This window comes from Cyanistes caeruleus, chromosome 6, assembly GCF_971803275.1.
Source record: "Cyanistes caeruleus chromosome 6, bCyaCae1.hap1.1, whole genome shotgun sequence".
Taxonomy (NCBI): domain Eukaryota; kingdom Metazoa; phylum Chordata; class Aves; order Passeriformes; family Paridae; genus Cyanistes; species Cyanistes caeruleus.
The window spans coordinates 55,732,274-55,747,428 of NC_141706.1; the positions used below are offsets into that span (position 1 = coordinate 55,732,274).

At 40.9% G+C, this 15,155-nt stretch overlaps 1 long non-coding RNA gene across 1 annotated transcript; it reads right to left on the reverse strand.

Annotated features, from left to right (window-relative positions):
- Nucleotides 1–6,788: 6,788 nt before the first annotated feature.
- LOC147652706 (uncharacterized) lies at nucleotides 6,789–8,837 on the reverse strand. The gene is made up of 3 exons (XR_015288315.1): nucleotides 8,708–8,837; nucleotides 7,989–8,195; nucleotides 6,789–7,866 (listed from the first exon to the last, which is right to left on the reverse strand). It is a non-coding gene; the product is annotated as an uncharacterized LOC147652706 (long non-coding RNA).
- Between the last annotated feature and the right edge of the window lie 6,318 nt (nucleotides 8,838–15,155).

Sequence of the window (15,155 nt, forward strand, 5' to 3'; positions counted from 1 at the left end):
CTTCTTCTCAGAAGAGATCACTTTCAGTGCTAGAAATGAGAGTCAAATTTTCTATGTTGTTTTTAAAACCAAAATTTCAGGGAGGTTCTGCACATTCACTTTCACTGAATGGGGAGTATCCTTAACTCTCTTTCCTCAGTGCTACGCTCTGAGCTGCCAGCCTTGTCACAGGATGCTCTGAGCTGCTCACTCTTGGGTCCATTCCTGGATGGGTGTATGCTGAGGGCTGAGTGTGGGATTCAGAAGTGTTGCAGTTTGCTCATTTTCCAGTTCAAACCTCTAAGTGACTGCAGAATTCCAGTTCTGAGAACAAGGAAATACAGGTGTGGGTAAAGTGGAGCATGGTACATTTGTAATGGCAATCATGGTAACTGTAATAACATCTGTAACAATACAGAGAGGTACAACCTATTTTCGCCTTTCAGTTACCTGAAATGTCCCTGCTTTGTGCTTTCCAAGGTAGAAAACCAGATCCTACACTTGGCTAAAATGTAATTTCCAGATTCAACTGAAGAATGCCAAAATAAAATATTCATATGTCATAAGAGAAGAATAAAAGGGATCCTAAAATCAAGATGAAAAAGTTTCAACTTTTCTCCAGATATATCCTCCTGACAAGCAAAAATAAATATTTGGCTCAATAATGGCATGAAAATATTTAAGTACAGCTGAATCTATTTAGTGCAGCAGTTACTGGTGGTTAATACTTCTCCACTTTTGCTAATTCTCCCTGCTTATCCTATGTAGGGTGTTTTAATCACAGCTAGGAGTATATTCCTCTTCTTTTAGACATAAAATACCATGTCATTCACTGTTTTCAGTCCTCACCTCTCAAAGTGCAGAATATGATGCCAAAGGAGTGGGAGCCAGTGAAGAATATGTTTGTGGACCAGTAGACGTATAATAGGCTACAGCATTATTACTGGGGCTGAAATTCATCCAGTTTCTTGACAGTTCAAGGACTCAGCTTTCATAAGCTAGTGGAAATTATACTCACCTGTTCCAGAGCACCTATCTTTTTATCTCTTTTTCAGCATCTCTCTATTTTATTTTTTTTTTCAATAAATGATTCCTTTCTACTAGAATATGAATGTATATAGATTATTGTTTCTCACTGGCCTACACTGTCCATGGAGCTTCCTCCTGATAGAATGAGATCAGCAGCAGCAGCCTGGTCTGATTGGGGGCTTTGGCTCCTTTCCTGGGCTGTAAGCCTTTGTGCAAGTGTCAAATAAGGGAAACACCAGCACCAAAACCATCCCTGCTGTCCTGGCATTTGCATATGAACTGCTTCTACAGTAACCACTTACATCTGATAAGTGCTGAGAGGGAAAAAAAAAATCACACCCTAAACAGAACAGAACACCACATCCCTAAACAGCCCAATACCACATTTTTCATGCTTTACAGTGTTTTGCATGTGAGTTTTTTCTCTGGGAGCATGCACATGCTCTGATTTTGATCTTTTGAAATTTCTGCATCCCTTAGGTTGTATCCTTTCACTCCAGAATAGCTCTTGTTGTGATAGATGAACTGGAACAAGTGTGGGCTTCCTCACAGCCACTTCCTGTCAAAGTGCCCTGTGCTAAGCAGCAAGCTGTGCAGTCAAATGGAAGGAAGCACAAAAGTCCACTTTTCCCTTATCCCTTCCCCATGGCAACCTGACCAAGAACAGTGACCCCCAGCAGCACAGCTGAGGTCTGAAACTGTGCTGAATTACTCAGAAAGAGAATCTCCTGACCCCAGTCAGCAGAACCCAATGAAAATATGTGACCTCTAACTGCAGAACCCCTTGTCCAACATTGCGTTTGTACTGTACACAGCCAACACAGGTCAGATGCTTTCAGGAAGCTGACTTAATGATTCTCAAATCTAATTTAAAGTGAGACAGTGAACCTAGAACTATTCAGGTTCTGCAATTAGAGGGTTTTACATTAAGCAGTCAAAAACCCCATAGAAATATCACACCTCCTTGAATTAGGTATTGAAATCAAATATTTTTTTCTCAGGGCTGACCTTTGTTAGCTACATGTAAACTGAACTGATGATGAGTCATTGAGCTAGCAAATTAGTACTCGTAGTTGTTGACAGGGTCAGCAAGAAATCTACCACATTTTTAAGCAAAAATAAAATCTTCATGTAGTTATTGTCATATGTATTTCTTGTCCTTAATGACATTCAGAAACCATTGGCAACAAGAAGAGGAAAACCAGGAGATTTGGGGATTTTCACACTCTCTACCAAGTGTAATCAGAAATTTAACACCATAAGCTTTGGTTAAAGAGCTATAACAGTATCTATTTGTTGTGCTTTCAACCACATAAATAATAGAATTGACCTCAGCAGTGGGTAGAAAAGGGACCAAACTCTGTAACCCTCTACCTTGGCTAATATTGTTTCAATAGCACTACAGCCTATTTTATAATGCTTCTGCACAAACAACTCTTTGGCTTGTGACAGGAAGGTACACCAATAATTCAATACAAGAACATTTGTTCTGTGATTAACTCTTAGAACTGGATGAGTAATTTGGAGCACAGCTAAGCACAGTCCTGTATGCATTTTTTTGAGTGAGAGCACCTTACAATTAAAAACTTTAACAAATTTATATGAACTGCATTTTAATGACAGAATGAATTTCAAAGGCGGTGGTTTAGTGGACTTAACCTGTGCCCATTGGTGCCCCTGTGGGCTGCTCCTGGGGTAACATTCATTGGATGACAGCTGATCTACACAATGAACACATTTTTTGTGGCCACCATGGGAATTCAGAAGAGCTATGTAAGTGAAATTTGGTTTGGCCATCCCAGTTTCATACTTTCTTGTCAGCATGTCCATATACAGCTCCAGTGTGCAAAGTGCTGTGCCCAGTAGAAAACACTGAGTGCTATGGAAATATTTAAGATGAGACACCACGAGCCTAACAGAAATATTTTGTGCTACAAATACTCTGAATTTTTAAGGCAGTTTCTCTTTTGCCTGTCTAGCTTCACCTTCTCTCTTCTGTTAAAGGCCTTTTGGCATTTGTGCTGGTCCTCTGAATCTAACTATTTTGCCTCTCTTCCAGTATGTTACCCAACTCTGTTGTTCCTTCCAGTATTTGGCATTTGCTTTGGAATTATGTTTGTCCATCTGTTATTTGTCCTTTTGGTGATGCGTTCTGCTGATTCCCATTTGTTCCTCTCAGCTTTTTCAGCAATTTGGGCTTCTGAAGTGCTGTGGCATCAGTCAGCTCTATCTTGGCCCAGGACAGTGTTTGTACAGAACAAGAGAAAGAGCAAAAACTGGCCTAGACTGATGTTTTTGTTTTTTTAGGAATTCACAGGCACAACTTTTTGCAGTGGTCATTCCCACTAGTTGATTTCACTGGTTCAAGGGACATGTAGTGAAAAGGGCTCTAACCTCTTCTGGTTTCTGTTTTACTCCTTCCATCTTTCTGGACACTTGTAACCAGTATAAAACCATAAAAAAGGTTAAAATGTCAGCAGATACTCTTCCAGTCTTGACTGAGCTTACACTTTTGTGTTGCATATTCCTTTCCCTTTGGGAACACATCCACCTCCTTTATTAACTATCCACAAAACTTACTGACCTAGTATGGTCTAAAGAGATCCAAAACTGCACCTGTTCATACTTTTTCCCCCTATTCTATCTTTTTTATCCTTTAAAATAAGCCACAATCACACTACCCTCTGCATGCAGTTGCTGGATATGACCTTTACTTGTCATGACTTAGTTTTTCAGACTTAGGCGATTTTGTAGACAGAGTTCCAAATTTGTCAGCTCACAAGTTGCCTGTGCACAACAGTGTGGAATGACTAATGGGATGCTCAGATATTGATCAGTTATGCAGATATTTGTTTTTTCCCCCACCCTGGGGAAAAGCTCATTTTAAGGCCACACTATCGTCAGACTTATGCATTATACTGGGCTTGCAGAATTTTGCTTGGCACTCAGGGACTAGGTAGGACCAGGTCTCTTTTTGTACATTTGTTCTGGATTTAGACTTATCCAGTAAAGCAGTCTTACCAGAAAACTAGGATTCTTATAAAAACAAAACAACCCTCTGGAAAACCTGACTTTTTCAAAGTGAGGATTTATTTTGTATCAGGGACCCTTGGAGATATCTGAGTGGTGTAGATGAATGAAGAATGTTTACACCAGTTTATTTTCAGCATTTAAAGGAGACATTAGTTAATTTGTTTCTTTAGGTTCATTGAATTAATGTAATTTCTAGCCTTAATCCACTGAAACACATGTGAATTTCGCCAATAATAATAAGATACAGGTATTCAACAGCACTTGTCAGAGTAGGCCTGTCTTTGAAAGGAAGGAAATTCCTTCTCCTTCTTCTCCTTTCCTTCTCATCCCCAACCAAAATGCTTCCAAACCCACAGGTTTCATTACATAAGTACTGAGTATTAAGAATAATTTATGAAATGTTTATGATGTGGATAAAATGCTGGTTTTGATCAAATCAAAAATCAGGAAGTTCCAATTAGTAAGGAAGCCCTGAACAAAGCAGCATGGTACGTACAAGCTCACTGGGGTTTGTAGACAAGAGCTTTGCACATGCAGTGTTTGGAGTGTGGAAGCTCCTCCTGCTCCTGAGCATCCAAGCCTACCCTGGTTAACACAGAACAAACAAAAGCTACTATGGTTAAAGGGAAGCCTGCATCCATTCCTATTTCTTCCTTTTTTTCCCAGCATCCTTGGGCTCCTTTGGAAAAATTGACACAGCCAGCCAGATCCCATCCAAGTGAGCCAGTCTGCACTCAGGCTCTAGCAAAGGCAAGTGGAGAATGCTTTGCACTGAGTGCTTTGGGGCCACCTCGCTGGCCAAGTGGGCCAGAAAATGGAGTAGAATCACATTATCATCAGCATTATTATATAACTGGCATGAACACGACAAAAGAGATGAAAAGGAATCAAAAACTACTACCAGCACTGCAGATCATCACCTTCTGATTGAAATCACTAATTAATTGTTGCCCTTTAATATTTTGATTTTAGTCTAAAACCACAAAGTGTGTGCTCACAAAACACCCCTGGACACTCAAGACATGGACAAACATAAGTGTTAGGTAACACATTTAAAATTACAAGAAAAAGGTGTGAATAGTGTAATAATGGCAAATGCAAGCAGTTAATTACAGTTTCAGTGTTGATTATAGAAGGTCTTTTGGAATCAAAATTAAAGCAGCAACTTTCAAAGGCAAGGCCAGGTATGACTGAACAACAAGTGACCATTCAGTCTAACATGGTCAGCAGTCATTAGAGTGCATCTCTTCTTGTACTACATCAGTCCAGAACTTGCCATCACAGTGTGAGGTGTCAGCTGATGAAAGTACTAATCAGCTGATACATGCAAATATCATTATTACACACATTGCATCATACAAGGAGAACCACACTGTCTCTTTAAATACTACTACCATGAGATGTACAAATGTTATAATTTTTTCTCTGCATGAAGCTGCTTACCTTATATCATCATGTTACATGATTTTACACTTTTAAAATAATTAAAATATTCCAGTTGCAGCCATGTCACATTTAAACAGCAGCAGCTGCTATAGGAGGATTACAGTCACAGCCTCCCATACTGCATGCAGTCTAAATTGAAAGGCTTGCTGCCTGTAAGCTAGTTAGAAGCATCAAAAAAGTGGAATTTAACTTTGCTGTTTGGTAAAGGAGAAAATAGAGGAATCTCCACAGACTACTAGCCCTGTACAGTACAAATTGTTAGTCAAAGGAGAGAATGGCAATTCTGCATTATAAAGAACAGCACATTGCTCTCTTTTTATTCCTGAGAGCTACAATTAAAGGATGCAAGTCATAAAACAGTGTATTATATGATGCATTGTTTTTAATCTTGCTGCCTTCTTGTATATGACAGGTTCATATAATTCTTCAGACAGGAAAAGGCTTGTTCTTTAAAAATACAGAGCCCTGCATCTGAAATATAAGTTCACACACAAGCAATGTATATATCGCCAAACCAGCAAACTAACTCACTTACTTAATACACTAAACTTCAGGTTCTTTCTATATTATGTGAAATGGCTTGAAACAGGAGGCAGCTGCCAGGAAACATCACTGCTTCTTTACTCAAGAGAGACAAGGGAAGGAAGAATGAAGAAAAAAAATTCCCTCGATGGATGCCACAATAGCATGTCTTTCATTATCGCCCTGTGTCAAGGCACTGTGTAATGTTCATTGTGCATGCATAGTAAATTACTATTTACCTGCCAGTGCCTTTGATAAGTCAGTCTTTTCTCCCTCTTTTCGTCCACACAGCATGGAACAGTGAAACCTCTTTGCCTATAATTCTTATTAAGGTGATACCTTTTCTGAATAAGAAAGTACACACTTCCAAAGGAGGCATTCTCTTGGGTTTTTAAGGGCCATTGTTTTTATTGTTTTCCTTTTATTTCTCCCACCCTGCTGTGTTTTAATGCTATAGTGACTTCTGTGTATACAACTCTCATATTGAAATGTCTGCCGCAGATATATGCAATATTAAAGAGTGCTTATGAATTTTTGACATCTAATTAGTCGCTACCCAGTTAACATGTCAAGACTCAGAGGGATTAGGGAGTCAGCCCTTTCTGAATAAGTTAAAGCTATGCCCTGTCCTTTTCATGTATTATTCTTTAATGTAGGTGGTGATTATTTTGCTGTGATTAATTGATGAAGCTCATTGGTCTGGCAAGTGTTACAGAATTCACCATTCTTCACTTTTATTTCTCTCTGTAGGGCTTTCCCGCTTATTTGAAAGGAATTGGTTCTATTCGGTCTGTGAAGCTTCATTGTCTTTTCTCAATACATGCACATTGGTTTCTCTTAAGATTTTATCTATTTAATTTTATATCTCTTCTACTATAAAGGAAGCAGATAATTAATAATGCTTGTTTTATTTTAAGTCACATCTTTCAAACAGGGTTTTTCTAATGTGTTGTTTATTTTTATTTTTGATTTATACTTTTAGACAGAATTACTGACATGTATTTTGAAGTATATAAAAAGATTTTAATTTTTTTTTTTCCTAATGCTTTACAAAGTCCCCCACATTCAACAAGGCTTGGTGAATTTTGAGGTTTTCTGGTCCCTGATTAGAAGCAATATTTCACTCAGGCAAATTTTAATTTTTTTTAGCATTTTGAGTGGGTTTTTTTCTTAGAGATGATATAATATTCTCTGTTGTCAGTTATGGTGAATTATATCAATTTTAGCATCCAAATGGAAGCCTTAATTATACAATCTCTGTTTTCCATGTGCACGCCTTTCACAAAAGGAACAAAAAAAAGAAAAGAAAGGGGGATGTCGAGGCAAATCTTTAAACACCTGTAGAAATCTAAGTGATGCATATTTAAAACAATGTGATCACTCATAAATTCAGCTGTGTGTCAAGGTTCCTGCTGACCTGTGGTGCACTCCAAAGGAATGTTCCATTGATTATATACAGCTGCGGATGCTCAGAAAGAAACAGCACATATGTGTGCTTCATGGTCTGATATATTTGTTGTATCCCCCTCTGTGTAAGTGATATTGGTTCTATATAAAGAAACAATAAAAACGTATGCTGAGCACATAATGGCTGTGCCGTTTGCCTACACAGGCACCACGCCACCAGTATTTAACTCACTGCTTTGTAAAGCACTAGAAGATCTACCGTAGCTATAAAAGGCAAAGCAAAATCATACACATGCACGAAGTTTTTTGCTTTTCTGTTTTTCTTCTTTTTCTATAAAATACTGCGAAGGAACATCCTGCTCTATTGCACTGGTTTTTGTTCACCGTTTCACTGTAGTCGGCTCAAGAGTTTTGGGCCTTGTAAAAGTGCAACACAGTCAGGCAGTTTCCCTGAAAGGATAAAATCAGAAAAAAATTTTCTTAACACAGTGCAAGAAGCAAACATGTAGACATGATTACAGAAATATTTAATCATGAACTGTGGCTACTGAGAAGTTTCTTCCATTCCCTACCTTTTCACTGCAAAGGAGCTGAACAAAAGACTGTTGCCATCCGAGTTCATTTCTGCAGCCTCCTGGTTTTATGGACAAATAATTAGTTTTCACAGAGCAGAATCAATCCCATTATGAACCTCCAGTATTCAAATCTGTAATTGGGACAATGGTGGAGCTCCAGCCGGTTTATCTTCTTTTGAAATGAACAAAGTCATGCAGACACTCCTAAAAATTTGATCATTATAAATAATTACAATCCTATTTACCAGTCAGGGTTTGTGCTTTTTAATTTACGTTGGGGAGACTCTTTCTAAAGGTTGTTTTTTTTTTTAATGGTGAAAATATGTAAACAATTCTCTCTTATCAGGTTTTAAAGAAAATTGCAGTGTGAGAAAAAGAGGAAAGCGAAGGGGGCCAGGTTTTAGCAAGGTGCTTCTCCTAACCCCTCACCTGGATTTTGAGGTTATTGTGAACAAGCTGAAAAGAGGAGTCATGACAGCCTCACACACCCCCAAACCACAAATGCCTTAGGAACAAAAACTGACATCGACCCTGCCACGGAAAAGAGAGCCATGAGGCAACAAGGAAGGGAAATAAAACTGCGGGGTGGGTGGGTTGACTGAAGGGGCTGTGAGTAGGAAGAAGGAAGAGGGGGCAGCATTAAAAGAAATATCAATCAATTGGAGCATATTCACTTTCCCCTGCACAGTAGATTCTATCAGAAGAAAACACTGAACTTTGTAGTGTTAGCAGCAGCTGAAATTTAGAATTATTGTTTCCTCCTAACAGAAGACTCATTTTCCACGGCCGCATTTGCAGCATAATAAGCTTTTTGTTATTTTTTCAATTAGAGTCAATTGACCTAACAAAATGGTTGGCAATTAAGTGATTTTTGTAATGGTCCGGGGGTAATTTAGTCGAGCTTGTCAGCTGTGTTTCATGAAGCCGAGATGTCTTTTTTTCCCACTGCCTCTCTCTCTCCCTCTCCCTCTCTCTCACTTACTCCCTCTCTCTCTCAAGCATAATGGCTCATAATTTCAAAATCTTTTCCTTCTGTTTCCCTCACAATAATTCGCAATTACAGGAAGTTGTTGGAGGTGATTTTTTCCTACCTTGCTTTTTGAGTCAGTAATTTTAAATAAAATGTACATACTTGTAAAAAGGGGGCTATTACAGAAATCACTTTTTGTGTAAACTCAATTATTTTATGAATAGTGACACCAGTTTCTGCTGGGTTCAACTCCTAAAGGCTGATGTATTATTATTTTCAGGGTAAAAGGTGTTGAACATTTAGAACACTTTTTCAAATCAAACCAGTATTCAGGAAGGTAAACAACAACTTAAAGACGAGGAGCCTTGTAGTAAAGCTGACAGGTATATGAGAAGAATGAAAGCCATTAGGACATTTATACAATAGTCTGCAGCTACTGGACTTTTCCTCCTGTTACAATTTAGGAAGAGATTCCTCATTTGTCTAATTGATTCATTTTCTTAAGACAACATCTGGAGTTGCAATTCATATTAAAGTGCTGTAGTTAGATCTGATGACTACATCAGATGTTCTTTCATTTGTATTCTTTTTATTATCTGTTTTAGCAGCACATACACATTCACACACAGGCTGGAAACTGAAGCCGCGCACCCGTCCACCAGTGAATCCGCAGACTTCCTAGCATCTGCCTGCAAACGACCGACTTGTAGTTTTTTGATTTTAAAGTCCTTTTTTCTAATCCCCAGCCACGCTCTGCATTTCCCCAGTGTCTCAGCCTCCCCCCCAGCCCGCGGGATGCGAGGGATGCGCAGCTGCCCGCAGCTCTGAGCGCGGCTGCGGCCTCGGCAGCCGGCAGAAGGGGGCGCTGCTGCCGCGGAGCAGCCGCCACTCGGCCCTGGCCCTGGCCCTGGCCCTGGCCCTGTCCTTGTCCTTGTCCTTGTCCCTGCCCCTGCCCTTGTCCTTGCCCGTGTCCCTGTCCCTGCCCCTGCCCTTGCCCCTGCCCTTGTCCTTGCGTCTGCCCCTGTCCCTGCCCCTGTCCCTGCCCCTGTCCCTGCCCTGTCCCTGTCCCTGCCCCTGTCCCTGCCCCTGCCCCTGCCCCTGCCCCTGCCCTTGTCCTTGCCCCTGTCCTTGTCCCTGCCCCTGCCCCTGCCCTTGTCCTTGCCCCTGTCCCTGTCCCTGCCCCTGCCCTTGTCCATGTCCCTGCCCCTACCGTTGTCCTTGCCCCTGTCCTTGTCCTTGCCCCTGTCCTTGTTCCTGCCCTTGTCCCTGCCCTTCTCCTTGTCCCTGTCCATGTCCCTGCCCTTGTCCATGTCCCTGTCCCTGCCTCTGTCCATGCCCCTGCCCCTGCCCTTGTCCCTGCCCTTGTCCCTGCCCTTGTCCCTGCCCTTGTCCCTGTCACTAGCCCTGCTCCTGCCCCAGCTCCTGCCTCTGCTCATCTCCCGTCCCCTGCCCCTATCAGACAGGACCTTGTTTGCTCCCTGTTCTCACTCTGTTCCCTCCCTCTGTCCTCTGCCCCTGCCAGCCCCCCTGCCAGCCCCCCTGCCAGCCCCCCTGCCAGCCCCCCTGCCCCTTCTCACGTCCCATCACCACTCCTGGCTCTCTGACTCCTCCTGACCCGCACCTGCCTGGCCATGACTGGCCATGTCACCCTTCCCATCACAAGCTTACTCTGGAAAAACCTGTCAGGCAGGGCTCAGAGGTCCCCCCTGCAGCTGTTTTAACCTCGTGCTGGTTTCCAAGGTAGGGCAAGTTCACACCGGGCTGGGGGCTGTGTCACCTGTTGGTGGAAAAGCCTCTGTACTGAATGCTACCAGCACAAGTTTGCAAATGAGAAGGGATGGGCTCTGGTTTTTGGGGGATTTATTTTTTTGTTTTGTTTTGTTTATTTGTTTGGTTTTTGATTTTTTTCCCACCAGCCCTGTATTTGTTGGTGGCTGAATTTTATCGATTTAGTATCTTAATTTGCCTTGTCTCACATTCCTGGAGTTTTGAATCACATTTTAAGACAAAATCTGTGGGCCAGAATCTGTTGGCCAGATTCTGAGAGACATTTTTACCTTCCTCTTTCTTTTGCCTCTCCTGCATCCAGCATCTCTTGGAACTGGGTTGTAAAAGACTGGCCTTCCATCTTGCCTACTGGGACAGTAAGATCTGTGTGCATTATCCTCAGTAAATATTACTTTTACATTTGGATCTCTGCTCATTTCCCTTATGACCCCTGACAGTCTCCTCCTAGGGTTTGATTATAAGTCACTATAGTCTGGACTGTACTGGAGTCTCGTAAGGCTTCGATTAATCCACCACACCTAAGCATTGCTGTGACTATAAAAGGAAAAGTTATGATTCTGAATAAGCATCGTGTGGAAGAAAGAAGCAAAAGCATAAAGTATTAAACTTTCATCCAGCACCATAGGAGAGATGTAGTTATTAAATTTCAGCTGCTTATCAAACTGATATGAAAGTCATTTTGCATGATTGCTTTGCATCCTCAAATCTTCTGCTTTTATTTGCAGTGCATCTCTGCGCTTTCTTATTAGAAAAATACTCAAAGGATAAAAAAGCTGATAATATTATTCAGTTTTGACAATTAGGTAGAAAAAACATTTTAAGAAGTGCTTTTTTTATTGCAGCTAGTAATAATAGTGGTGGTCCTCCTGGTAGCAGTCTCTTCTGATGCTACCCAGGGTGATGCTAGCTTTACCCTATAATGGCCAAAGCCCTGATGGTTATACTGGTAAAGCTGCTATGGAGTGTGAGCCAGGATGTCATTCTCCATATCACAAACAATGTACACAGCCACAGATTATTTTGTCTTCAGAGGTCCGCAGTTTATGGCTTTTTCACTCGGTCCTTCTTGTTTCAAGATTCACAAGCAGACTGGGGCTAGTGCCTGTGATGAGTGGGGCGAGAGGAACGATACCTTCCCTGTCCTGGGCTGGCCTGTAGCTGCTGTCCATTCCCTCAGGATTGCTGTCACGTTAGCCACTTCAGCAAACCTGTCTCTGTCTATTTATAATCAATCTCCCATACGTTTTAGCTGCCCAGCAACTGCCTTTAATTATTACCTCCCCACATTGTGGTTCCCTTCCAGTTCAGCTTAATCTGCTCCTTATGTTTTGCGTGTGAATTTATGCAAAGCTATAAGCGTTCATGGGAATGTGGAGCCCTTAGAAGATGAGAGCAAGTCATCTTATCCCCCACAACTCTCCCTTTCCCCACCATGTTTCCACAACTTGATGCCTGGTTGTTTTGTTTTCCAGTGTTTCAATAATTTCTTCAGTATTCTCTCTGTCTTCCCATTTTCTGTCAATGCTTCCCCATCTCCTGCTGGGTTTTACTCCTCTATGATTTAATTCACTCTCAGCAACTGTCACAAAGCTGATGGCTCCCTAGCATTTATCTCTTTATCTCTGGTTGCTGCCTTCTGTCCAGTCCTTTCATCTCAGACTATCCACTCACATCTGTGTCCAGATGTCTGGTCATAAGCCCAGGACAGTAAAAATGCGACCTCTTTGAACCATTGTTTCTCCACTATAGCACAGAATTATTTCTCTGTGGCACAATGCTGGAGACTATTAGCACCATACCTGCTCTTCACAGTTTCTCTTCCAGATTTAATTTCTACAAATCAAGTCTATGTTTCTCCAACCTTTACAAAATATATCTCTGTTATATTAAAAGACCCTCAGATCTTGCTGTCTAGATTGAGTTGTCATCCCCAGGCTATGAAAACTTTTTCCCCAGGCTATGAAAACTGAAATTTTTTACCTCCACAGACACCAATTTGCCCCATGTGCAAGGCAGCTCAGAAGAGCAATCTTATATACTTCTAGATGCTGAAAAGTTCTGGAAAGGTCAAGTTTTCCTCCCTGGGAGAGGAATTCCCGTGACTATCCCTGTGTAATGCATGTCTTTGAATTAAATTTTAGGCTGTCCTGAATTCAGGGTAGGGAGGTTCAGATTGTAACTCGGGGTAATTTTCTTTGACCCCTTAATGACAACAAATGCTTTCCCTGATATTCAGGCACCCATCAAAATCTTGGTCCTCAGTGCAGGAGTGGCTCTCACTTGGCATCAGGGAGCAATTGTTCCAAGGAGATGCAGAGGCTGGAGGGATCTGGGCTGGCAAAAGGGATGAATTATAGGAAATACTTTAACAGGAGAAAGGGAGAGTCACAGTGTTAGGAAAAATATTCTGCCAATGAGATGGGCTAAGCTGGGTGAGGGGAGGAAAATGTCTCCTTTTCAGGATTCATCGTCAGAATATAATTTTTACTGTGTTGTCCAAAATACTTTACAAATTCTAAGATATGATTGTATCTTACACCTTGGCAAGGAACAGAACAGATGTCCTTATAAAGGACAATTTAATCAAGGAAAAATAACTATTAGGCAGGAATTTGCTAAAGGAATCAGTAACTGTTAACCCACGGTCAGCCCAAAAATGTAAGAACTATCTGGCCAAATTTTGCCATGTTGACCTCTGACTTCTCAAACTCTCCATTTCAGTCTTATATAGTTTTTGCACCAAATACCACTTTATAGAAATAAAGTAAAAAATACCATCTTATTTCACTGTCTGTGGGCTAATATTTTCTCTCTGAAGGTTGATAACTCCATTTTCAACACAAAAATCAAAGGCAGGTCACATGTTGAAAATATATATAATGTCCTCTGCAGAGTGCTTTAACATGCCCAGCAGTATATTCCCACTTTATTCCTAGAAGAGTAAAATTACAGTGTGTAGCGGGGCTGGCACCACGCTTCCATGCCGTGCAGACATTAGAGCAGAGGGAATAATTCACAATGAATAGTTTAGTCAGTAAGTTTAGCCCTTTTTCTGCCTATGGGATCTCCATGGGCAGACTGAGGTTTCCTTGAGTTTATTATGCAAAAGAATTCAAAGAGATCGTTTTCCCTCTCTAAGTGCTTCTAATTGCTCAGGAACACTTCTCTGTGAACATTCCCCAATCACTTCTTGAGCTTTGTTAGATATGACTGCTTTGATGAGTCACATGGTGTTGATTTATTTTTCCAGTGTGTTGAGTGTGCACATATTCATGTGTGTGAATCTAATACCCAGTTTCCATCAATACTTATGCATGCTGCTCTGAAATTCTCAGGGAATAGCCACAATAGTAATTGAATCCTACAAATGTCCCTAGAAAGCAAACACAACTATAAGACAGTATGGGTAAGAGGAATCCATTTGCAAATTCCAGTAAATGAACAATGGTTGATAGCAATCCATTTCCAAATTCCATCAAAGACAGTTTTTTTTAATAGCATTTAGACAGCTAAAGAAGATTCTGTGAAAAATATTGTCAGCTCTCCGCTTTCTGTTCATTTCTTCCTGTTCTTCTCTCTTCTCATGAAGTAGCTGTGGGAAGGAAATAATAGCAAACTTCCCCCCACCCCAACAAAAAAACCCCAAAGCAACAAAAAACAAACCCACAGGTTTCAAGTAAATATCTTTGAGCACCAAATAGCTATCTCCTATTTTTCAAGCCCAGACTTAATACACTGCAATTGTACCTGGGAGGTCTAGTTTGTTCAGCACCTATTGCCTCCAGGATGAGGATTCAATTAAGAAATATAAAAGATAATATGATGCTATAGGGACAAAAATACTTTTGAAACTCTACCCAGGCTTTCTGTAAATAGAGGTACACTTCTTTGAAAGCAAACATTTCCTGTTAAAATGCATCAGCTTTCTATTCTGTGATCCTCCACTCCAAATTATAATAGAAAATATACAATGGAGCATAAAAACTAACAGATGAGAAGAATGCACCTTCAATGTGAATTTCACGTCCCAGCTGCAAGGCTATCCTCAAGAACCTCACTGTAGCTGCAGACCATTACTATGGCATAAATTAAGTCATCCTCACCAAAATTCCTTATGGTTTTCTAGGAAAAATGAGGTAGTACACTTTCTTCATCTGGGAAACTAGAAAAAAGAGTGAAGAATCATCAAAGTTGCCTATGCAGTTTGTGAGACCAAAAAAATATATTTTCCAGAACATTTTTATTGTGCAGTATTTCTTGTGCACAGGGCATTGGATGAGTGACTTTGCCTACTTGCTGAGAGATCTGGGTCCTTCTGCAAAGTTTGTTGTGGACTGGGAGATGAACAATATGAGGGAATGGAAGTGTACAACTGTGAACACTTCAGGATGCTTTGTGGCTTTTTC